Source organism: Canis aureus, chromosome 19, assembly GCF_053574225.1.
Source record: "Canis aureus isolate CA01 chromosome 19, VMU_Caureus_v.1.0, whole genome shotgun sequence".
Classification (NCBI taxonomy): domain Eukaryota; kingdom Metazoa; phylum Chordata; class Mammalia; order Carnivora; family Canidae; genus Canis; species Canis aureus.
The window spans coordinates 25,379,439-25,404,342 of record NC_135629.1 but is presented as its reverse complement, the minus strand read 5'-3'; the positions used below and the strand labels follow the sequence as shown (position 1 = coordinate 25,404,342).

At 38.6% G+C, this 24,904-nt stretch overlaps 1 long non-coding RNA gene across 1 annotated transcript in view; it reads right to left on the bottom strand.

The window, feature by feature from the left end:
- Positions 1-7,721: 7,721 nt before the first annotated feature.
- The window catches only part of LOC144289771 (uncharacterized), a 41,956-nt gene continuing 24,773 nt past the window's right edge, over positions 7,722-24,904 (bottom strand). Inside the window, exons 2-3 of the long non-coding RNA XR_013357688.1 lie at positions 16,433-16,477; positions 7,722-7,796 (exon numbers count right to left, since the gene is read on the bottom strand). This is a non-coding gene — a long non-coding RNA (uncharacterized LOC144289771). The remainder of the gene's footprint in view (positions 7,797-16,432; positions 16,478-24,904) is intronic.

Sequence of the window (24,904 nt, the reverse complement as noted above, 5' to 3'; positions counted from 1 at the left end):
ATGAATGTGAAATGAGTTATAAACCAATTATAAAAAACTCATTACTGCCTAATAGACATAAAATAACATTAACGCTGAAATGCATCTCTTCGTGCGCTGACAATCTTGCTGATCAAACTGTCTGGAAAATGAAGCTCCCATCATTTAAATGTGCCAAATCAGGGACTCTCAACAGAAACATAGTTACTTTGTTTTCTGGCAATGGGTTCTCTTGGTTAAGTACTAAATGATCATTAAAGCTTATTGAGCAAAGACTGGTTTTATCTAAAGGGGTCTGAAAGTTTAGAACTAAAGACCACAGAAATACTGACATTCTGGTACTCTAAAATTGGATTGGATTGATTGCCTCAGTATCTGATTGCCTCAGAGTGACATTACTTTAGAATAACATTCTATTTGATATGATTGAATATAGAATAAAATACTTTATTCCAATTAATTCCAGGTTTTAATTTACTATGAAATCCTAGCAAATTTAAAATGACCATGAGGCATGCCCAAAGACTTATCTACAGAAGTATTCCTTATAGTAATATATTAATGAATATAGAAGAAAACTTAATGTCTAACAATTGAGCTTTTAAAAATGATTTTATTTATTTATGAGAGACACAGAGAGAGAGGCAGAGACACAGGCAGAGGCAGAAGCAGGCTCCCTACAGGGAGCCCCATGTAAGACTAGATCCCAGGACTCTGGGATCACAACCTGAGCCGAAGGCAGATGCCCAACCGCTGACCCATCCAGGCGTCCCTAACAATTGAGCTTTGTAAAATATAAATTACGTTTCTATAAAATGAAATCCTACTCCATCATTCAAAAAGTGTTGACAAGGAATATGGAGTCAAATGGGAAATGTAAGTATACATTAAATAAAAATGCAGCTATCAAATTGAAATCTTTATACATATATATGTAGAATTTTCCCATCACTATCTACATAAATTCATATATAAATATATGCATAAAAATAAATTTTGTCCCCAAACATCATCTGTAGATAATAGTATCATAGTTAATTTTTATCTCCTTCCTTTTTGTTTTCTTTAGTTTATAAATTTCTTTTTTTAAAGATTTTATTTATTTATTCATGAGAGACACACAGAGAGAGGGGGGAGAGAGAGAGAGAGAGAGAGAGAGAGAGAGAGAGGCAGAAGCAGGCTCCATGCAGGGAACCTGATGTGGGACTCGATCCTGGTACTCCAGGATCACACCCTGGGCCGAAGGCAGGCGCTAAACCGCTGAGCCACCCAAAGATCCCCAGTTTTTAAATTTCTTACAACAAAAATAGATGACCCTAAATTCTTCATAATCTTCTCATCCATGACCCCATTAAATAAAATATACTCATAATAAAGATATATTTCAATAAGTGTTAAAGCATAGTAACAGAGGCTAAACCTCAAAAGTTCTGAAATATTTATTTATGCAGTGGGGACAAAAACTATTTGCAAACCACCAACAGTTTTTCTATTAGTGGTCATAGATGTCTTTTGTAATAGAGTAAAATTGGCCCTTCAGTGGGACATTGGATTATGCAAAGGCCAAACCTTACTGGAGTAGCCACCTGTTCAACTAAGATCAGGAGAATTAAACTGCTCTGTATGACACTGCAAAAGTTTGTCTTTATTCTGTGTTGAATTTTCCCTGTGAGGTTTTGTTTAATTGAGAAGTGAGCACAGAACACGGAAGAGGGGACAGTGAGGGAGACAAGTTTCTCTTTCCTACCAGACTGGCCCAGGGGCGGTAGGGTAGTTATCTCAAAGGCTTGAGGACACCTAGGTGCTAAGTGTGCAGAACACAAACAAAAGGACTATCCAGTGGGCAAGATGATCAGAAACTTCACTGCAAAGGCTTGGCTTTCCACCTTCCAGAGCTTCCAAATCACCACTTTGCAGTGTAAGACACAGAGTAACTACAAACAAGGATATGCTCCTTGTCAAGGAATATTAATGAGCTGAGGTTGATGTTACAGAAATAACTTGGAGGATTGATATTCACTTGGATTTAGAGGGCAGGATAGCAAATGTTCGTGTCTCTCTCTTTCATCATCTGACATTATGTCCTCTATCAGTTAGGAATGCATTTAGCTCCAAGTAATAAATCCAACCAAGCGTGACTTAGGAGTATAGACATGTATTTTTCCATGGAATGACAGGGAAGCTGGTTTAGTGATTCAGTGAGGTCACCAGAGACTCAGCGTCTCCTTTCTCTCTGTTCTGTCATCCACAGCATGCTGGGTTTTGCCCTTCGGTTTGCTGCCTCATGATTACAAGGTGGCTGCCAAATCATGACAGTAATAGTATATTTGCATTCTAAGACAGGGGAGTAGGAAAAGAGACAAGTACTCTTGATTTTTTGTTGTTGTTGTTAAGCAAAAAAGTGAAAACTTTCACAGAACTTCCATCTTTACCTTTCTATTAGATCTGTCACATGAATACTTCTGGCTGAGAGAATGGCTAAGTGAATATTTCATTCCCCATCCCCCAGTCCTCCAGGGAGGTGGCTCAGGGATAGCAGATTTTGAGGCAACTATAACCCAACAAGGTGTCTCTCTCACTCCTCCTTATGGTTTCATATTTACAGGACCAATTATCAGGTCTCATTGCTCCTTTGGCTGCTCCCCATGGTTGTTATAGAATGTTCCTGTTTTTCCATTTTGTTTGATAGGTCCACAATCAGAAACAAATAAATAACAACAACAACAACAAATTGTTGCCTTGGAATCTTCAAATACAATGATGAATTTGCCAATGGTTTTGTAAAGTACAAAAGGGAAGAAAAAGCTCCCATTTAAGATCAAAACCAGTTCTTTCTGCCATAGTGATGGGAAGATTTTGGGATGGGCACTGCCCGATTCCATCAGAGTAGCCAATATTACCTCTCATCTGCTGCTTTTGTTCTATGTCCTTCGGGATACCAAGAGGGCATGGATGCCAGAGAGAAGAGTCTAGCTGCTGGAAACCTTGAACACTCACAGGGTAATCGCTACCAGTGTTTCTCAAGTGTTTTTCATTGTTGTCCTTCTAAGAACCTTTTCACACATGTTTTTCCTAATTGCCTCCCTCATAAAATTTTAGTGGATATACTAAGTCTCTGTTCGTGTACTGTGTGCATAACTGTATTTTGTACATAAAAAGAGTAAGATTTTTGTGCAACCCTCCAACCACAAACCAATTTTTGCTCCCTTAGGATAATAGTGCTTCTACCAAGGATGCATGTCTGTATCATACACACTTCTTAGAGTGGGCTGAATGGGGGGGGGGAGTTAAAGAAAGGATCTTAACTGACCCCTGGAGGTCAAAAAGAACTCTACATGCAGAGATAGAAGGAAAAGTGTTGGGTGTTGTGGGAATGCAGGAATAAAGCTGAAGAGGTTGGGGACTGTTAGGTATGTATCAGGGCATGAAGAATGTACAGCTCAGCTGGTGTCACAGGTTTACATGGGCAATAAAGAGAAACAATCCTCAAAGATGTAATAACTCTCAGATTGCACAGCCGGGGCCTCCTTGCTGACAGATTATCAACTCTAACAAATGGGGGATCTCACAAAGGGAAGTGAAATCATCAAGGAGTGGCAGTTTAGATGATTGTTTCTAATTTGACTAGTCTCTACACCTTTATTTTTTCACTTTTCAAAACAACTGCTTCCAAGTTAGAGTAAGAGCAAGTCTACCTTAATGATCTGGTGCAGACAAGAACTCAAGTTCAACTGAACAAGAATAACTTTACTTGTCCACATAAACAATGACAGGGTCCTACCCAGGCAGTACTTGAAGTGGTAAGAGTACAGTAAAAAATGACTTAGGAAGAAATTATGCAATTCTCAAATGGTAACCTGTCCCCTAAGCTTCTTCTTGCAAAGAAAACACCTAGAAGCTTAGGCATGAATAAAAGTTGCTTTGTGTTTTACTTTTATCCCAAAATGGTCATAATTAATTCTGTTGACACAAATACATGAGAGCTTAAAGAGAAACAGGCCCATCTTGCTGAGGAGAGCAATCCATTCCTGCCCTAATACACTGAAGAGATGCCCCCACCCCCCAACCCTGCCACGGACCATTCACCCGTGTGAAAGCCATCTTTCTAATGTCTCCATTAAAAACAAACCAAAAAACTATTGCTTGAATGCAAATATACCAGGATCACATTATGTATGTAATTTTACTAACATTTCAGACAAAATTATGGAATAAAAGTAAGACTCATAAAGACCTCTTTTGTTTGATCTCTCTAGTACTATTTAATCTCCCTTAAAATAACTCCCATTTGGAGAAATAAACACACACACACACACACAGACACACACACACACACAGACAAAATGGGATAATTTCAAGAGGTATGCATTAAAACTAAAAGTGAAACCTATCTTGGGAAGGGTCAACTAACTAGATAAATTCTTTGTCTTTGAGGTACTAGGTCAACAAATTAAAAAAAAAAAAAGAGGAAATGTGGGCAGATTTTTTTCCCCACTAAATTTATGCTGTCATGAAGAAATTTAGAGCTTATCCTATAGGGTTGATTGTTCCCTTTTTTTTTTCCAGTCTGGGAAATAAATCTGCATAAGGACTATGCCATTCACAGCTCAGAGGCCTCCTTTCCAAACTGATCAAAGAAACTAGTAATGAGATACAGTAGCTTTTTACTCTGTAGTAAGCATGTGATACATGGGGACACAAGTTAAAATTTTGTAATTTGAAAAGGGGATTTTCTAAGTAAAATATGATGGCCTAAATGGATCTCAGATAAAGGATATTATTGGAAAATCTAGTGAAATCCAAATCGAATCCGCACTTTAGTTAATAGTACTGTATCAAATGTACTTTGGTTAGGTCTAAGATGTTACTGTTTTAGGGAAAGCTGAAAGATATGTGGGAACATTTGTACTCTCCTCACAACTTTTTCTATAGATCTAAAATTATTTCCCAAAAAAGTTTATTTTAAAAAAATCTTTCTCCAGCTTACCAGTCCTAGAGAATGTCCTTAGCATTTCTTGTAGAGAACCACAGTTTCTGGTCACTTTAACACATTAGAAATTATTTTGCTCTTTTTGTATATAGAATCACTTGATAACCATTTCCTGCATTAAATTCTACCAACAGCAAGCAAAGTTATTCTGGACGCAGCACTGGGGATCCTGCATTTGGATTCATTGTGAGCGGGGAGATTGTCCCCATCCTAAAACCCATTGGTATCTCAACCTCTCCATTTAAATATCCTGTCAGGACAGGATCCAGTTGTACTCATCTCCGCGTGTTGAGTGACAGTTCCTGGGAGAATATGAATCAGGAGGAGGTTTCACAGTTAAACTTAGTTTAAACCTTCATTTCCCCCCCACTTATGAGGCATGATCGTTTGGGGCAAAGTCTTTAACTACTTCTGAGTCCCCCTCTCCTCATCTATAAAATAAACTGCTGAGAAGGTTCAGTGAGGGGACACATGAAGAGCACCCAACAGGATCTGGAACAAGGTGGAAGGTTAGCATGCCTCCTCCATAGGACAGCACCATTTACATGGAATTTTATTTATTTTTAATTTGAAGCACTATTCTAGTACTTATTATGTGTGAGACTCCATTCTAAATGTTTTTCATATAGCCACGTTTTATTATCCTAATCACCTTGTGTGCTTGCTCAGCATCATCATCATCATTATCTTATTTTACAGATGAGGAAAAACAGAAGCATAGAGAAGTTACTTGCCAAGCTCATGGAGCTACCAAGTGGAAAGATCTGAGATTTGCACACACATGCTTGGTTCAACGATGTGTAGTCCTAAAACACTAAGCTATCATAGAACATAGTCTACTAAAGACATGCTAAGGATCAGATACTGTGCTTGCCTTCTTCTCTGCAGGTATGCAGTAGGTGCTCAAGCACATGCATGACGGACTGAATGAATGCATATCTACCATTCAGGATCCCCAGCATTACAGAATGGAACTAACATTTGCCAAGAGCCTCCAACGCTCTAGTTTACTGTGTCTCAAATGTTGACTCAAAACTATCCTATAAGGTACACCAGAATATTCTCATTTCTACCTACACAGAGTACTTAACTCTCCAACATCATACAGTTCATCAGAAGTGCAGCCATGATCATAATTCCAGGAGAACTTTCCAAGATCAGGCTTTTTCTAATATACTTAGTAGCCGCCCAAATGAGATCATTACTGGGAATATAGTATGTTTTGCCATGAAAATGGCCTTGATCCAGGTCTCTGTTTAGACACCGTCTCAGGGAGACTTTCCCTGACCTCCGCCATATAAACTGTACACCTTTCACCTGCTATCCTTTTATTCTGCTTCATTCCTCATGGTATTCATCATTATTTGACAGCATATTGCACTTGTTTACCTTCTTTCCCCCAACCTATCTGCTACATTCTAAGAGGGCATGGAATGGTCTATCTTGGGCACATTGAATCCCAAGATCCTAGAACGATACTGGATACAGAGTAAGTATTCAACAGAATATTGTGGAATAATTGAATAGACATGCAGGAGGTTCCCAGCAACCAATTGTTACTAACCCCATTAAGATTGTACGTGCCTCCTTTTATCAGTTAGGTAAGTCAGTTGGGACAAATCTTTGTTTTTTAAGATAAAACTGATCAGAAAACTGAATAAAGAATGTTGGTTTCAATCAGATCAAAGCACAAAGACCAAGCAACACCACTAACAACCAGGAGACCACACAGGTGGGCTAAGGATGACCTCCAGGTGGCGTAACTGACACCAGTGTTACCAAAGGGAGCCCCACTTCTCTTGCCTTCTAAGTCCATGTGAGCACAAAATTATCCCTCTGCTACTGATCATAAATTGTTTTAATTCACCTCTCATTTTTCCATCAGGAAACAATTGGCCTTGGTTTATTTTTTATCACTTTATTTACATGTCTCCTGCAAGACTGAAGCATCGATTTTCCCAAGATAATGTTAATAGGATCAATAAACCACGATGAGCATGCATCAAAGTGCCATTTCTTCACTTCTAACCTGGGGAAGGAGGCGCTGCAGGCAGCCAGCCTCTGCTGAAATCTGCCCAGCTCCAGCGCTTTTGAAGGTGGTAAGAAGGCACCTCTGCTTATAAATTATAAGTGAGCTCAAGCACTGGGATGACCCAGATAATATACCAAATACAGCGCAACGGAGAACTCTGTGGGGAGTCTGGAAGCCTAAAGTCATGTTTGAAAGCTACCTTTCAATACAATCCACACTAGGAACCAAATAGGTGGAAAAGGTAGCTAGGGGCAGGGGTCATGCAAAGGATTAGCTCCTTTGTTGGAATCCTAGTTTGAGCGCTGGGGGTAAATTGGAACAAGCCACTTACCAGGTGGTCTTATCTTTCATCTGCTTTCAGAAGCTTCTAGTTCCAGTGTGTCCAATGCAGACAAAGAAAGGGAGCCAGAGGCTCCCTGCTTAGTGGCAGAGCTGATTGGGCCTTGCAGACACGTTATTTGAACAACATAAATGTAGCCTCAATTCCTCCTGTTTCTAGATTCCCCTGCTACCCAGGCCAGCAAGCTTGCAGTCCTGGAAACACACACAGGCCAGAGCAGTTCCTCCAACTTGAAACACCTAGGGGTGTCTCCATGGTTACAGCAGAACGCACTGAGTCTTTAACTCTTCTGGCGGAATCAAGTAGGGATGCTCCTAAAAGCTTGCACCTGGGAGCAGCTGATTACCCCTCCCACCCAAGCCAGTAATCACTTCACCCACCTGTGATTCCACAAGTTCCAGGGTCACAGCTCCAGAGCTTTTTGAAACTGTAGATCCTTTTGTCCTGCGGCAGACCTGCTGGTGAAGAGGTTAGGGACAAGGAGCACGGTAATTAGGGAATGAGAATCCACATTTGTAAATGCTCTCAAAGATTTTAATAGGACCCTTCAACTAATGTATATCTGAGAACCAATTCTCCAAAATTTCAATGGTTTTCAATCATGGTTGCAAATTACCTTATTTGAGAAAATTTTAAATAATATAATGCCTATGTCTCATTCAAGACCAGGGTTTCTGTGTTGGCATGGGAGGAGTCCCTGGCCCCTACTCAATAGATGGCCTAGCACCTTTCCCGCCCAAACAAAATCATCTTCAGTAGTTGCCAAAGGCGTTCTGGGAGACAAAAATCCTCTGCTCCTCCTCTCCCTGGTGGTAGTGATTTGAAAACATCACAGGTATTCAAGCTCATTTGGATGGGCGAACTTTTCTTCATGTCCATTGCATCTATCCATGGGCTCATAATCCCTGGTCACTATGATTAATATGTATATCTTCCATATACACAGACACATGTGTTTCAGGAAGATAGCAAGTCACATTTTGAGCTAACAGTCCAGCAACCTTATATCCTATGTTACGTGTTCATGGTGAGATTTACATTTGGTTTGACTTAAAGAAGCAGTTCACAAAAGGGACTTGAAAAACTAACAATAAATTACTAATGAAGTTAGTGTTTTTTTTAAAAAGCAATTTAAAGCGCCAAGAATATTGTTTTTTCTCTATCAATTTGGCAGAATGGATTCACACATTAAATGTCTCGTGAGTGTCTACAATGTGCCAGCCAGGAAGCAACACACACAAGATGATTTCCATTATGGAGCTTATCCTCTGAAGGGTAGAGACAAACAACATTCAAGATTACACAGCAAGTAAGATAAATTTAGAAAGTCTTCAGTGTCATAAAAGAAAGGGAAGTGATGAGGGGTGGAGAATCTGGGGTGGCCATGGACTAGTTTAGGGCATCAGAGGACATAGTAGAAGTGACATCTGAGCATAAAACTGGTACTGTCTCATTCTGCCGGTGACGTGAAAATTGGTGTAGTCTTTTAGGAAACCAAGTGTCAATATATGTCAGCATGATAACAGTGTTCATTTTAGCCAATAATTTAGCAAATATAAGACATCTCTAAAAATAAGCCCTATCAATGCCACTACTGAAATAGTATGCCAAGGAAATTTCCCAAACATTGTAAAATATCTCAGTACTGCAAAAACTCTGCAATATTTTTTAAAACTACAAGCTACTGAATTGTCGACAAAAGGAAATAGTTGGATCAATTCTGATATCTCTACTAAAGTATGGAGAATGCTTAAGACATAGTGTAAAAAATTATATGTTATTCTGAGATAACAGAACATATACATATTGGTCTCTGCTCTGGTTCCTGGCACAGAGCTCCTAAAATCCTCATAATTTTCTAAGTGATAAGAGCACTAAGAGCTCCTCTTGTTCTACTATTTGTTTTTGACTGCATTCCTGACATAGGGCTCCTCAAACTCTCATACATTGCTGATTAGAGCACCAGGATCGTGTTTTGTTCTATTGAGGTGACTCGAGGTAGGTTCCTGGTGGCTCCTGGATAGGGGCTGGTCACCAGAAAGACCAAGCCATGATCAGAAGCTTGGAACATACAGCCTCTCCCCTGCCCATCCTCCAAGGAGGGGAGAAGGGCTGAAAATGGAGTCAGAGGTCCATCATACCCATTTGAGGAAGCCTCCAAAAAAATCTCAGTAACTCAGAGAGCTTCCAGGTTCAGAGAGCTTCCAGGTGGGCAAATATATCCACACCAGGAGAGGGATGCACCCCAACTCTATGGGGACAGAAGCTCCTGCATTTGGTCCCAGATCTCGCCCTATGTCTATCTTTATCTGACTGCTCCTCTGTATCCTTTATCATATCCTTTAGTAAACTGGTGATAAGCTTGCCAAGAGAATAGATCTTAAATATTCCCACCACACACACACACACACACACACACACACACACAAGAAAGTCATTATGTGACATGATGCCATTTTCCAATATATTTCTATCAAATCAACACATGTGTACCTCAAACTTACATGATGCTTGATGTCAGTTATACTTCAATAATGGAGGGTGGCGGCAAAGAATTTTAAACAAACAGGAAAACTAATTATGTGAGAAAAAATTCTGCTTGAAGGGGAAATTGGTATGTTGCAAAACAGCCACAAATAATCAGTTGGTAGAGATTCTCTATCAAGTATTAGCATAATCATTAGTTTTTTTGACTCCCATGTAAGTATATGTGATGCTTCCAAAACTAGGCAGCTGTGTGGTCCATTAAAATCTTTGTATTGAGCTTCAGGAGTATCAAATTCTCTTTTAAATGTCTATATTAACACTTAATAGATGCACTTTCAAAGGAATAATTTGGCAAATAATCTGCTCTAATTTCCATACGTTGAAAATTCACTTTTGAATATGTTCTAACTTCTGACATAAAGCTTCATTTAATATGTACACCTTCGTATTTTCCAAGCTCAGTTTCAGCAATGGTATCTCTCATATCAGTATTTCAAAATATTCTAAATCCTTGCATTTCAAAGTTTGGTCCATGAATCAAAAGCTTTGTCATCACCTGGGAGTTTGTGAGAAATGCAGAATTTCAGGCCCTACCCTGACCCTACAGAATCATGATTGCTTTATCAGATCTCTAGGTGATTGCTATGCTCATTAAAATTTGAGAAGCAGTATTCTAGAATAAGGACTCTCAAGATTAGATGATTTGTTCATCCTTTCCAGCTTTTCTATTCATCTAAAGAGATGAAAGTATTAGAATTTTCCATAGTTAGAACCAGTGCTATTGTAAAATTCGTTATGGTCTTTGCTTTGTTTTTAAGCAAACGTAAGGACAACCAGGGACAGTCATTTTGAATTTAGGAAGTGCACCTAGTTTAGTTTTTCTGGATTTAACTAAAACTTTTTTCTTTTCTTTTCTTTTTTTTTTTTTTTGGATTTAACTAAAACTTGGAGACAGTGTCCTAGATAGGGGGATGGATGGTGTAAAGAAATCCAGTGTTCTTTAAATAAATCACAAAGTCAATAACGAAATAGATGAAGGTAGAAATAAAAACCTCTTCAGAATCTTCCTGAAATGACTTAAAGCCAACCTAAATATGACAGTCCAATTTTAAAACAATAGAAAAGTCCTGAGTTTCAAGGGTAACAATGAAGGTGATTGCCAGAAGTCATTTCTACTTTAACCTGAGATTAGTCAAATGCCTTCAAAAAAAGATTTTGTACTCTATTAGTAATTGCAAATAAATATTCAAGTATAGATGAACAAACATCTCTATGATACATACAGACCAAATATTGACTCTTCCTTTTCCCTACCTTCAGGCACTGGTTTTACAGAAGAATTCAATTGTATTTATGGCTCATGAACAAACATAATGGTAGAAATGCTTTGTGGATATAAAAACATTTCTTCCCAGGGGCTCAAACTGCATTCTAGACATTATCTCATTAATTGCTCCCTTAAATCTTTCTCATTGATTTTTATATTTTTTGAACCAACAAGTTCAGTATTGTTTGCATATGAAGGAAAGAGTTCGCTTCAGTTAGAATTTAAGATCTTAAGCATTTTGAAAACAGCAGTGTTATATCTCAACTGACAAGGGATTAGTGTGGCTTCAAAAACAAAACAAAACAAAAAAAAACCACCAAAGTGACCTAACAGCATTATTTATTTATCTATGTATGAAGTAGCCAAAAGTTCTGAGGATGCCTTGGTAAGATTGCATCAGGAATGTAAATATTCAACTAATGTAGCTTGGCTGTGTCAACCAGAAAAGATATGTCTGAAGATGAGAGATGTGCAAATGTCTCATTTTGGAAAGGGGAAAACAAAATCCTTGCATACATTATTCAATAAGCCGTCTGATAAAATGATGTGATCACAGGGACCAGGAAGGATTCGCCAAGAATGGGCTTATTCCAAATCAGCTACATTCCTGATTGTGACAGTAACCAGTTTGGTAAAAGGAAATGCACAGATGCTATAAATTTCAACTAATAATGATAACTATTCTTCATCGAGCACTTCTTATGTGCTGGAAACAATGGAGAGCACTTTATATACATCTTATTTAATTTTTAGAAATGTATGAGGAATTATCATTACTGAAATTGGAATACGAAGAAAAGTAGTCCACAGTGATAAGGCTGTTCCCCAAGATAATATTCCTATGCAGCACACAGTCCTATTTCCAGTAAGCTAAATTTGTGAAATTTTGTGGTCAATTGTTCTCCATCTGAGTGATCTAACACTTTGTCCACAATTTCTGCTATAGTAACAGAAAAGAGTAAGAAGCAACCCCAATGAGATATTGCCTCATACCCATTAGGATGGCTCTTGTTAAGAGAGCAGAAAACAATTAGTGTTGGCAAGGATGTGGTGCAAAGGGAACACTTGTGCTCTGTTGGGGGAGGATGTGAAATGGGGCAGCCACTCTGGAAGACAATGTGATGATTCTTCAAAAAATTAAAAAGAGAATGACAATATGATCCAGCAATCTCATTTCTGGGTATATCTCCAAAAGAAACAAATACATAGTCTCAGAGAGGCTGTGCACTTAAAAATGATTAAGATAACATTTTATGATGATTTCATGTCATGTGTGATTTTTTTAAATCACAAAAAAAAAAGAGTAAGGAGCATAAAAATGAAAAATACTGGCTAGAAAATCTGAAAATAGTTCTTGTTGGTCTCTGGCAATATAATGCATGAATAAAGGTAATGCAATATAATACAGGAATAAAGAGACAAAAGGTAATAGTTCTATCACTTATTTGCTACGATTTATGTGATATTATCTTTTGATGTTACTGAGGTTCAACTTTCTCATCTTCAAAAGAGGCTAATAATATTTGTGTTTGCCCCCTCATAAGCTGTCATGAAGATCCAAACAACTGGAAATGCTCTATAAACGTTAAAATCCTCTCCAGGGTGACTGAATGGCTCAGTCAGTTGAGCAGCTTCTCTTGATTTAGGCTCAGGTCCTGATCCAGGGTCTTGAAATTAAGACCTGAGTTGGGCTCTGCGCTTAGCAGGGAGTTTGCTTGAGATTCTCTCCCTCCCTCACTCTCTGCCCCCTCCTCCACTAAAATAAATAAATACATCTTTAAAAAAATTAAAAAATTAAAATCCTCTTGGAGCTGCCTCACCCACTTCCATTGCTTTTATTACAATCTGTGGGTAATTCTGTCTCCTTAATCTAAATTTTAGCTCATGTGCTTCTCCCAGATGCATACATTCAACTGCCTCTACTTGGATGCCTCAGGGGTACCTCAAATTTGTAATGTTCCAAACTGAGTTTCATATTCTCCTCTCATCCCCATTTCTCCTCCAAGGATCCTTATTTTGTTGAATGGCACTATCTCCTACCATGCTGGATTTCTTCTTTTCCTCTGAATGATCCCCACATATAATGAAAGGCAAAGTCCTATCCGTTCTCTCATTCATCTTTGAATTTAACTATTTCTTGGGATCTTTTCCTAGCCAATTCGTATTCACCCTGTAGGGCTTGGTTTATATTGCAATGTCTCCAGGAAGCCTTCTTTGATACTCCCAAGCCCACATCAGGTATGCATCCAGTGTGCTCCCATCTATTACCCTGTACTCCCCCATCACAGCACTTATCACAATGTATGAAAGTTACTGCTTGTCAGAATCCCCATTAGCCTGAAAGCCCAGGGGTAAGATATAAACTGTGTTGATTTCACCACTTTGCCACATAAGCCTTCTGCTGGCCAATAATGGCCAGTCATTGACCAGTCATTGGAATGTGAATTGTGAACAAAACCAATATGATCCCTACCCTCATGGAGCCTGCCACCTAGATGGGAGACAGACAATAGAAAGTTGAACACCCCCCCAATTTTTTTTAAACTGATAAATGCTAGGGTGATAATGATCAGTATCTAGATTAGACAGCATTGGAAGAAGGGGACCTATTTTAGCTGGACCATCAGCAAAGACCTCTCTGTGAAGCTGTCATTTAAGCTAGGACCTGTAGTTGAGAAGGCACTAACCGTGTCTTGGGCAGAAAGAAGCACCCACATAGAAGGAACAGTTCATGTGCAGACAAGAGGGAAGGAAAGAGCTTGAGGAATCTGGAGAACTGAAAGGAATCTAGTGTGACTACTATGCAGAATGGCGTCTGATGAGGCAAGACAGATGGGCATGGGCCACACTATTCATCTTGAACTTGATCTGCAGGACAATGGAGATCTTTGAAGGGTTTTAAGCAAGGATAGGATAGTCATGACCCATTTTAACTTTTAAAAAAAGATCAGGCTGACCAACACCTGACTCTGAAAATCAACAATTAAGGGAAAATATTCAGACATTTAGCTTGCTTTCCCTGCACAAATCATATTTCAGAGTAACCAAATACCCCAAGTTTTTGAGAAAAAAAGTTTTTTACAGAAGAATTTCAATTGCAAAAGGAAGATGAGTGGGAAAATTATAAAAAGCACCATTTTACAACTCCTGCATGAAATAACTCATTCAGTTCATAATCATCAAAGGACAAAACTACTGAATGAAAGGTTGTGTGGGGCCTTTCCTGGGCAGGGATAATAAGGCAGTCACTTCCTGAAACATGAATCAATCTTAGCAACAATGATCTGAGAGGTAGGAAGTACACAGAGACTACAAAAGAAGTGTTTTTGCCAAAATATTGAATTAGAAATTATTTAAACCTTTAGAGTTCACTTAAAGTTGACAGCGACTACAGAAGGTAGAGGAAGAAGTTAAATACCACCATATGAGAGCAAACAGACAAATATAGAAAACCATGTTGTTTCTAGGATATTCTACAGGGCAATTGATCTAGCTTCTTCAGTAAGTCATGGAAAAATAAATAAAAGGAGAGAGTACTCAACAGTTAAAGTTGGTGCTAAGAGTCCTTAGTTTGTAATAACTGCAGTGACTGCTTTCTCAAATTATTAGACGTGAGAAAAGTCAGTCATGTACTTCATGACTCTATTTTTCTCTGCTTTTCCTTCCAAGGCATTCTCATTGGAACACACGAGTAAAACTGGGTCAGTGTATGGACATGCATGTGGATCTACGCCTCTTACATTCAAAAAGAGCTTCAACATTTTCTTAAGACTTTGTTATTTTACCTAAATTAATATTAATATTCTGGGTTTGTCCTTTGTCCACTTCACTCAGTTAAATTCCCCAACTGAATACTTTCCACCTAATTTGGCCATATCCTTGTTTAATGGTGATCACATTGTGAAGTAAGCCTAAGCACCATAGCCAGACTGAAAGGCACTGCCTCTTTTCTAGAGAGATTTTGGCTTGGGTCAAACTCATTTCATGAAAGCAAATTTGGCCACTCTCTCAGAGGTCAGGCTTGATATTTTTACTTTATTGAACTGTTCATTATGGGAAAGGTCTCTCTCTTGTATAGCACTGTGTTTTTAAAAACCAATTAAAGACCAAGTGGTAGAATTAGGAAAATACCATTTTTCAATTCCCAAATGAAAGAAGTGATTCAACCAACAATCATCCTTAGACAAAACTGCTAAATGAAAGGTACTAGGTAAAACTCCTAGATGAACAAAGGTCAGGTTGCAGAAACTCTGTGAGGAGAAAGAGGCCTGAGGCCTTGAGAGCAGCAGGTAGACAAGTTGGCCTGAGGCAACTGCACATTCCCAGGAAGTGGGGGACAGAATGGTCATCTGAGTCTTGTAGATTCTGAAGATGAAAGACTAACATTTATGTTTAATAACACTGACTACAAACACTCCCACCTAACAATGCCATCCCTTAGGAATTTATTCTGGCTGAATAAAAGTGGAAACAACCCAATATCTAATCACAGGAGATTTACTTCAAAACGACCTTAGAACCATATAATGGATCACATGGCAACCATTAGAAAAGAAGATAGAGAACTATATTTACTGACTTTCAGTGATATCCTTTATATACTTTAAGTGAAAAAAAAGTTAGCCAGCAGTATGTATGCTAAAATCCTATTTTTAGATAAAATGCCAAATTTTCACATGGAACATTCTGAAAGAATTTATACTAAAAGGCAGTAGAGGTTGCCAGGGGATAGTGTTTCTTGTGTTCTATCTTCTCCTTTGCTTATTCAATTTTCTACATTTCTAAAATCTATTTCCTTTTACTTTAGAAAAAGTGTACAATTGCCTATGTGTGGCAAATCTACATTTACAAAAGAAATAGTACATCAGAGGGACAACAGAAAAGCCATGCTTTGGAAAGGAAAGGAAAAGAAAAAGTGGGTGGTAAAGCCAACTTTTTTTTTCTTTTTGAAGTAATGAGTATATATAGCAAGGTTTCCCAAACTGGTTCCATGAGTATTAAGATTTTTTTTTTAAGGGAGGAAGAAGGTTTGTTTGTAGTAAAATAATACTAGAAAAAGCTGAGGCGAATACATTTAAATGGGTTTCTTCATTGCAGAATTTTTCAGAACATTGAATATATTAATGTTTATACTTATAGACAGATCCAAGAGAAAGAAATACTTTTTGGTCATGGAAGCTTTGTCTCTCTCAAATACATTAATAACTCACTGGTACACAGTTTGGAAATCCCCCAAAAAATGGAAACATGGGGGCAGAGGCTATGAGATGAACTCACCTTGTCCTGTGAAGCAGCAACTTCCTGTAACTTCAGCTTCCTTGTCTGTAAAATAAGAGCATTAGAACCCAGCCTTTTTATGTATGAATAGGAAGCAGATAACTTCCATTTGTGTGAGGTCTTTCAACTTTTTAAGCAAATGATTTTTGCCTACGTTATCTTAGGAGATAGTTCAAGTGAAATACCTTTAAAAGTGCTTTGGCACAACACTCTCTAGCTCCAACCATGCCGTAGCAAATGGCAAGACTTCACTCCCTTTGATGGCTGAGCAATATTCCATTGTATCTATACAGCACATCTTCTTTACCCATTCATCTGTGGAGGAACACTTGGGCTCTTTTCATAACTTGGCTAATGTTGATAATCTGCTCTGAACACTGGGGAGCATGTATCCCTTTCAATCAGTATTTTTGTATCTTTTGGGTAAATACCTAGTAGAGTACATGCTGGGTTGAAGGTGGCTCTATTTTTAACTTTTTGAGGAACCTCATGTGCTAGGTGAGGTGGATCGGTAAGAGGAGGACTGTTGCCATGTGGTTTCACTCATGTGTGGAATATGGGAAACAAGGGAAATGAGCATGGAGAGGGGAAGACAGAGGGAGGCAAATCAAGAAACAGACTCTTTTTTTTTTTTTTAAATTATGTTTTCATAAATCATCCACACTGATATTTTTTTTTTTTTTTATTTATGATAGTCACAGAGAGAGAGAGAGAGAGAGGCAGAGACACAGGCAGAGGGAGAAGCAGGCTCCATGCACTGGGAGCCCGATGTGGGATTCGATCCCGGGTCTCCAGGATCGCGCCCTAGGCCGAAGGCAGGCGCCAAACCGCTGCGCCACCTAGGGATCCCAAGAAACAGACTCTTAACTATAGAAAATGTACCAATGGTTTCCAGGGGAAAGTCAGTGGGGGGGATGGGTGACATACATGATGGGGATGAAGGAGGGCGCTTGTTGTGATAAGCACTGGGTATTATATGGAAGTGCTGAATTGCTAAATTCTATGCCTGAAACTAATACTGCACTGTACATTAACTTACTGGGATTTAAATAAAAGCTTGGAGAAACAAAAGTGCTTTGGAAGTCTGAGACCTACAACATGAGGTAAGATCAATGTTTAACATCAGTGACAGCACTAATGATACATTATCATCTAATCTAGGGGTCAGAACATTTCTTTTCCTGAAAAGAGCCAGATCATTAATATTTTAGGCTTTATGGGCATGCAGTCTCAGTCTCAACTACTTACCTCTTCCCTGGTAACATGAAAGTATTTGTAGAGACAACACACACAGTAGGCTGCGTGGCCGTGTTTTACACAGGCTGTGCTTTATTTACAAAAGCAGTCAGTGGGTTGGATTTGGCCCATGGACTATAGTTTGCCAATCCATACAATCCATTGGGGGAGATGCCAGGAACTTGTTTGTGACACAAGATTCGTAGGATCTGTGTACTGTTTATGTTTCCATATAGAGAGATTCCTTAATCAAGTCTACTTCATTTACTGGGGAATAAATGTGCATCTGTTTGCCATCTCCTCCATAAGAAGAAGAAAATGGGGGGGGGGCCTCCAAGTGGTGATGAGAAACAAGGGGACATGTGCTCTAATTTAGACCTAATGAAGCCAAATTAAGGTTACTTTTCTGATTAAAATTAGGAACATTTGATAATGCACGCTAGTAATTTGGAGGAGGACAGTTCTAAGTGTGTTATTTTTTAACATCATTACTTCTCATTTGTGAAGGGAAAGATACATAAAAATTGTTGTCTTGATTAATTAAAAGAAAGAAGCTCCTAAAGGAAAAAATGTACAGAATTTGGGGGATGCTCCTTAGCCTGTGTTGACATGTGCCAATATTTTAAGTGTTAAACTGAATTAATTGAATATTGGCTATTTAACCAAATTAGTAAAAAAAATGGTGAATCCCTTACTTTCTTAGTTTCAACATGTTTTATAAAACCTCAAGTACAGGGGTGCCTGGCTGGCTTAGTGGGTTAAACGTCCAGCTTTTGATTTCAGCCAAAGTCATGATCTCAGGGTCCTGAGGTAGTCTCTCCCTCTCCCCCTGCTCACTCTTACCCTCTCTCTAAAAAATAAATAAATAATTCTTGAAAAACCCTCAAGTACAGACTCACAGTTTTAAACACATAACTTTAGTTGGAATTCCTTCTGTCTCTACCATTGCTGTTCCTTAGATCACACTTGATTTATATGTTTGTATGATAAAACCAGTGGATATAAGTGGTTGAGAAAATGAAATAATCGTTTCACATCCACCAACGTGTACAGTAACAGAAAAACTGAGCTGTAGCCCTGATTCTGTTTCATTAATATGAATAAAATTGTTCCTATCATTTAATTTTAAAGGAGCTCAACATTCATTTGGCTGTAGTCTGAAGCCTAACCACCCAATGTACTGTTCAACCAGTAGAGATTTTCAACTAGGCAAGGCACTTTCAACACTTTAACCCATCTCCTTAAAGCAAGCTCTGTAATACAGCCCATCTCCATTCAGACCCACAATGCTGCCTGACCTCTTTGTCCTTCTTTCTCTCCTTTATTTATCAACCCTAAGGATCCTTTAGAACAATTCAGATTCTCCCCCTAAGAAATATTCATGGATGACTCAATCCAAAGTGATGGTTTCTTCTTATGAATCCCTGAAGCATGTACACTTGCCATGGGTCATTTGTCACTTAACAGATACTGCCTTTGGGGTTTGGGTTTTTTTTGCAATGAAAAATAACCTGTACATTTTTAATGCATACAGTTGATGAGTCTGGACATATGCTTAGTATTTGGGTCCCATGCAATGATAGCATCATTGGGGAAATATTATCAGTACAATTAAGTTAATAACCATATCCATCACCTCTATAAGTTTCCTTGTGTCTTTGTGTGTATGCATGTGTGTAAGGAACACTTAACATGGGGGGATCCCTGGGTGGCTTGGCGGTTCAATACCTGCCTTTGGCCCAGGGCGAGATCCTGTAGTCCCAGGATCGAGTCCTGCGTTGGGCTCCCGGCAAGGAGCCTGCTTCTCTCTGTGTCTCTGCCTCTCTCTCTTTCTCTCTCTCTCTCCTCTCTCTGTCTATCATGAATAAATAAACTGACCTTTTTTTTTTTTTTTTAAAAAAAAGGAACACTTAACATGTTAACCCACTTAGCAAAATTTAAGGTGCACAGTTACCATGATGTTGGCTATAGGCACAATGTAGAACAGCAGATCTCTAGCAATTATTCATGGTGTATAACTGAAACTTTATACCTTTTGAATAACAACTCCTCATTTCCCCCTCTTCACAGTCCCTGACAACCACCATTCCATTCTTTCCTGTAAATTTGACTATTTTAGATACCACATGCAAATGGAATCATATAGTTATTTGTGCTTTTGAGACTAAATTCCTTCACTTGGCCTAATGTCCTCCAGATCCATCCATGTTCTTGTAAATGGTAGAGTTTCCTCCTCTTTAAAGGCTGATTAATGCATCACATTTTCCTCACCCATTATGTGTTCATGAATATTTGAGTTGTTTCCATATTTTGTCTATTATGAATAATGCTCCAATGAACATGGGAGTGACCTATGGTTTTTAATAACATGGTCTTAATGCTCTTAGAAGGTAGTGACATTCACTTTTAAAGTTGCATTCTTAGCATCTAGCATATTGCCTCTATCTTATGTCATTTCCTCAATAATTATTTTTTGGAGAGATATCTGGGTGGATAAATGGGCCATCTGAACCAATGAGACTGGGAAGGCCACGACTGGAAATATATAGTGATTGTGGTGGTTAAATTTATGTGTCAGCTTGACTGAGCTAACAGGTGCCTAGAAAGTTGGTAAAACATTGTTTCTGGGTGTGTCTGTGAGTGTTTCTGGAAGACATTATTAGCATTCAATTCAGTAGACTGAGTAAAGAGATCTGCCCTCTCCAATTTAAGCATGCATCATCCAATCTGCTGAGGGCCTGAATGGAACAGAAAGTTAACAAAATGGCAAATTCCTTCTCTCCTTGAGCTTGGAATCTCCATATTCTCCTGCCCTCAGACTTCAGAACTCTTGGTTCTTGGGCTTTCAGAGTCTGGGACTTACATGGGCCGCTCCTTGGTTCTCAGGCTTTCAGACTCATACTGAGAGTTATACCATCAGCTCCCTTGATTCTCAGGTCTGTAAACTCAGACTGAATTATACCATCAGCTTTCCTGGTTCTCCAGCTTATCGAGGACAGATTGCAGTATTTCTTGGCCTCCATAACCTTTGGAGCCATTTTTTGGTAATAAATAAATAAATAAATCCTATTAATAACTTCGTAGTAAATATAACAAATATTTATTTTGTAATAAATATATCCTATTCGTTTGATCCTCTGGAGAACCCTACAAGTTGAGTTTTAGGTTTATTAAATGATAGTGCCATGTTATGTCCTTTAAATTCTAAAAAGGAATTTAAGACATATGAAAGGAGAATTCCAAATGAAAATTCCAACACTTAGATAATTTGCACTAAAATAAACTAATATTACAGAACAAGAATTTTAAAAATGCTAATTCTTGTAATACCTTAATTTTATAGAACATTAGAACATGTCCAATTGAAAATTATTAAATGAAATTATACTCCACAAAGTTTTGTGAGAATAATCATTAAAATTTGTTTTAAAAAATTCAAATCTATGAATGAAAATCAACTGGAGGAGGTAAGCAGTGGTCCATGTAGCCTAGGTAAGGAAAGCTGCTATCAGGGAGGAACTGTGGGTAGTGAGGGGAGGAGGTCAGGGACGAGGATGGTGAAGTCTGCTGTGACCAATTGTTCCCCCTCAACAGGAATCACACTGCCTTCTATTTTATTTTCACCTCATCAATAGTCCAAAATTGTCATCTGGATGGATTTGGTGGAGGAAAAGCTGTACTTAGAAACAGCACATTGTGGTATAGGATTTTCCTTTTCCAAAAGGATTTAATTTTTAACCAGAAGAAATTAATTCAGTCTCTACATTTTCATTTAATTTTACAATTGACCAGAGAGTTTTTGAGCATGCTTCCATTTTTGTTCCTTATCAAAATGGATTAGAGAATCGGAAATAAGTTTTATCCTGCACCAAAATAACTTGCCATGCACGGATTTTGCTTTTCGCTGCAGCCTTTTAAAAAACTACAAGATCACATTATGGCCTGGCTTATGCCTCAGATGTTTCGTACGGCTGCAAACCACCACATTTGCTCAACTACTTATGTTAGTAGAGAGTTCTCCAGTGCTGCACAAATGCACACATAAAAATAAAAGCAAGGAATTACAGCATGAATACAAATGTAAGGTTGGCAATCTCACAGATAAGCCAGTTGAGATCACTTTAAATTGGAGACACCTGTTTTGCGATTCAGAGGCTATTTGATGAATAGACCAGACATATGTCCTTGTTTCTGGGAAAAAAAAAATCAAAATTGGAATCCTCCAGAGAGAACATAGACTGAGGTGAGATATACACGGCTGTTCTCCATCAAGAGAGAAAGGCAGAGTTTCTGAACAATTTTAGCCTTCTTCGATAAATGGAAGTACAGGGTGGGCCAGAAACAACTAGATGTTGTTTAACTTGAAATTGATGGGCAAGCTCTGTTTTGACACATAGTTCTCCACCTTAATGTCCTTTCCTGCAAAGAACCAAAGTAGAAGATGGCAAACACACTGAAAAGGATAACGTGGTTGGGAATGGCCAGGCTGGCATAGCGATAATTAATAATTGAATAATTTAAATATGCTCTCCAAAGCTAAGTGTCTGACAGGCAGCCCATGCTTCATCACTATTGAGGCAGGTTCAAGCCAAGGAAGACATTCTGGGAAGTTGACAGGGTCCCTCTGGGAAAATTCTGATCAAAAGAATGATTGAGGGGGGTTACCAAAGGTCAAACTGAAGCCCTTTCTTCTTTGTACTTTAAAAAATCACCCAATTTAGACATTTTTGTTGTAGTGTATATTAACAATTAAATGTGTGTTTGCCTAGCTGAACAGAAACTATAATCCTCTCTTGACCTTCAAAATTTAGCTTTCTGGAAGTGTTAAATAACAGGATGTCACTAATAAATGTAAATTCCACAGAAGTGTCATGGATGACTCTGCCCCCATCGTCATGCCCTCCCCAAAAGCTGGTACAGGGTTCAGTATAGACTGTGTCCTCATGTTCAATAGATACATTCATAGATTTCTGTATGAATTCGTGAAATATATTCATAAATAAGCTTTAAATCTGGAAGCAACATTAGATAAAAATAATTTGGTCTATTTCCCCACAGTTTGCAAAATTGAGGACCAAAGAAGCTGAAGAGCACACTCATAAAAACTCGTGCAATATCAAATATGGGAAAATTTGGGGTCAGGTTTTCTACCACCAAGATTAGTGCCTTTTTACTACTTTACGTCACAGTGACAAGGATTCGAAAACGTTGCTTTCTGTACCAAATGTCTATATGTTAAATCTTCTAAAGTGCCCACATTCTTAAATAAGTGAGTTCCTTTACTTCTGGTCAGTGGATTTTGGTTTCATGTTGCATCCTATCTCTCCAAAATCAAGGTCAGATGGTGAAGGCCAAAGAGTCTTCAGCTTCACACGTGGACTTTTGAGTCTCCAGTCAGTCCATCCTCTGCTACTATAAATACTTGAACTAGTCTGAATCACTTCATCAGCACTTTCGAAGTAATGGAAAGGGATTCTTATTAGTGTCACTATCAGAGTGCCAGGGGTATTAATTTGTGGGTTTAGATGATGAGTTTTGTATTTTATTTTATTCCATTCATTTATTCATTCTCTCTTACATATTTAGAACTAGATGTAGTAAGAAAGACAAATATAAAACAAATACATAATAAAAATTACAATCAAGTGAGAGAAGACTTTTTTTTTTTTTTTTTTTTTTTTTAAGTGAGAGAAGACTTAACACACCAATGACAGTTTCAGGAGGTAATGTCCCTAAGGGCCAGGATTGTAGCATGAATAATTCTTGGGAAGGTAATCAGACAGCAGATATGGCTGACAATAAGGATGACTGGGCATATGTAGGATATGGAGTCTAAGAGCACCGCCACTGGGTAGACAAGAGGAACATAACAGATACATCCCATCCTCTGCAAGAGGACTGCACCCTGCTCACACTGGCTTGAAGAGAATTGAGGACAGGACCAGGGATTAGGGATGGTACAGGAGAAGGGCCCAGAGGGTGCAGGATCTCACATAGCAGCCAAGCAATTAGACTTTTTCCCTTTAATAGTCAACATAAAGCTATGAATGTAGTAGCCTGGTCTTACAGACCTCATCCTGGCAACTGCTTAGAAGTTAAGATAGCGCAAGAACAACTCGACAAAAACATCAGACCACATATTTCACCAAAATATGCTTCTCCAACAAGATCAGAAGCATCTTGATGCCAAGGCTTATGTCATACTCAATGTACCAAACATCTGGCATATAATAGGTGGTCATTAAATATTTTATTAAATGAATGAGCAGACAACTATATTTTGAGTGGCTCTCTAGAAGGAATACATTCGTTAATTAGGTCACACAGGCTGAAAATTTTGGTAACTTTCTTTTGAACTATAAACTAGACTTTTAATCATTATAAAAGAAAAAAACAAGGGCCAAAATGAAAACAAAAAAAGTGGATTTGTTTTTAAAGATATATTTTTTTATTTGAGAGAGAGACTACATAAGCAGGGGGAGGGGTAGAAGGAGGGAGGGAGAGAATCCCAGGCAGACTCCCCACTGAGTATGGAGCCCAACCTGGAGTTCAATCTTATGACCCCAAGATCACAATCTGAGCTGAAACCAAGAGTCAGACACTCAACTGACTGAGCCACCCAGGTGCCCCTGGATTTATCTTTCTAAAGAAGCATAACTGTTAGCAACGATCCCTTAAATATGGTGCATGACAGGAGATGACAAATTTCTTTCAGAGAGGAAAGGGGCAACTAACTGGTTATACTCAGACAGGAAGGACAGTCTTACAAATTACACAGGTACTTAGATGATGAATATGGTCAACTGGGTGACTCCAGGGAGTGGGGACATCCAGGTGCAAGGGAGGCTTTTCTTTCATGATGATGACAGCAGAACAGTCATTGTTCCTGTCACTCTGGCCATCAAGACAGTCTACGGAGTCTCATGCATTTCCAGTTCCCAGGCTGGCTACCATTGGTGCTCCAGAGGTGTAATCAGAGGGGCTGTGGCTCATCAGGTGCTCAGAGACAAGTGCAGGAAGCTCTAGCTCCTGGTTTTTCAAACTAGAGCCTAGCCAGTACTTGGAGAGAATGAGCTTATAGGGATGATAAGTTAACACTAATAGAAGTTACTCATTCACAAATGCTGGGAATCTCCAAAGTGCTGTGCTTATGACTTTATAGGGATTATCTCATTTAAACCCCCCAAAACCCTCTAGGAGGTAGGGATCATTATTATCCCCAGTTTATAGGTGGGG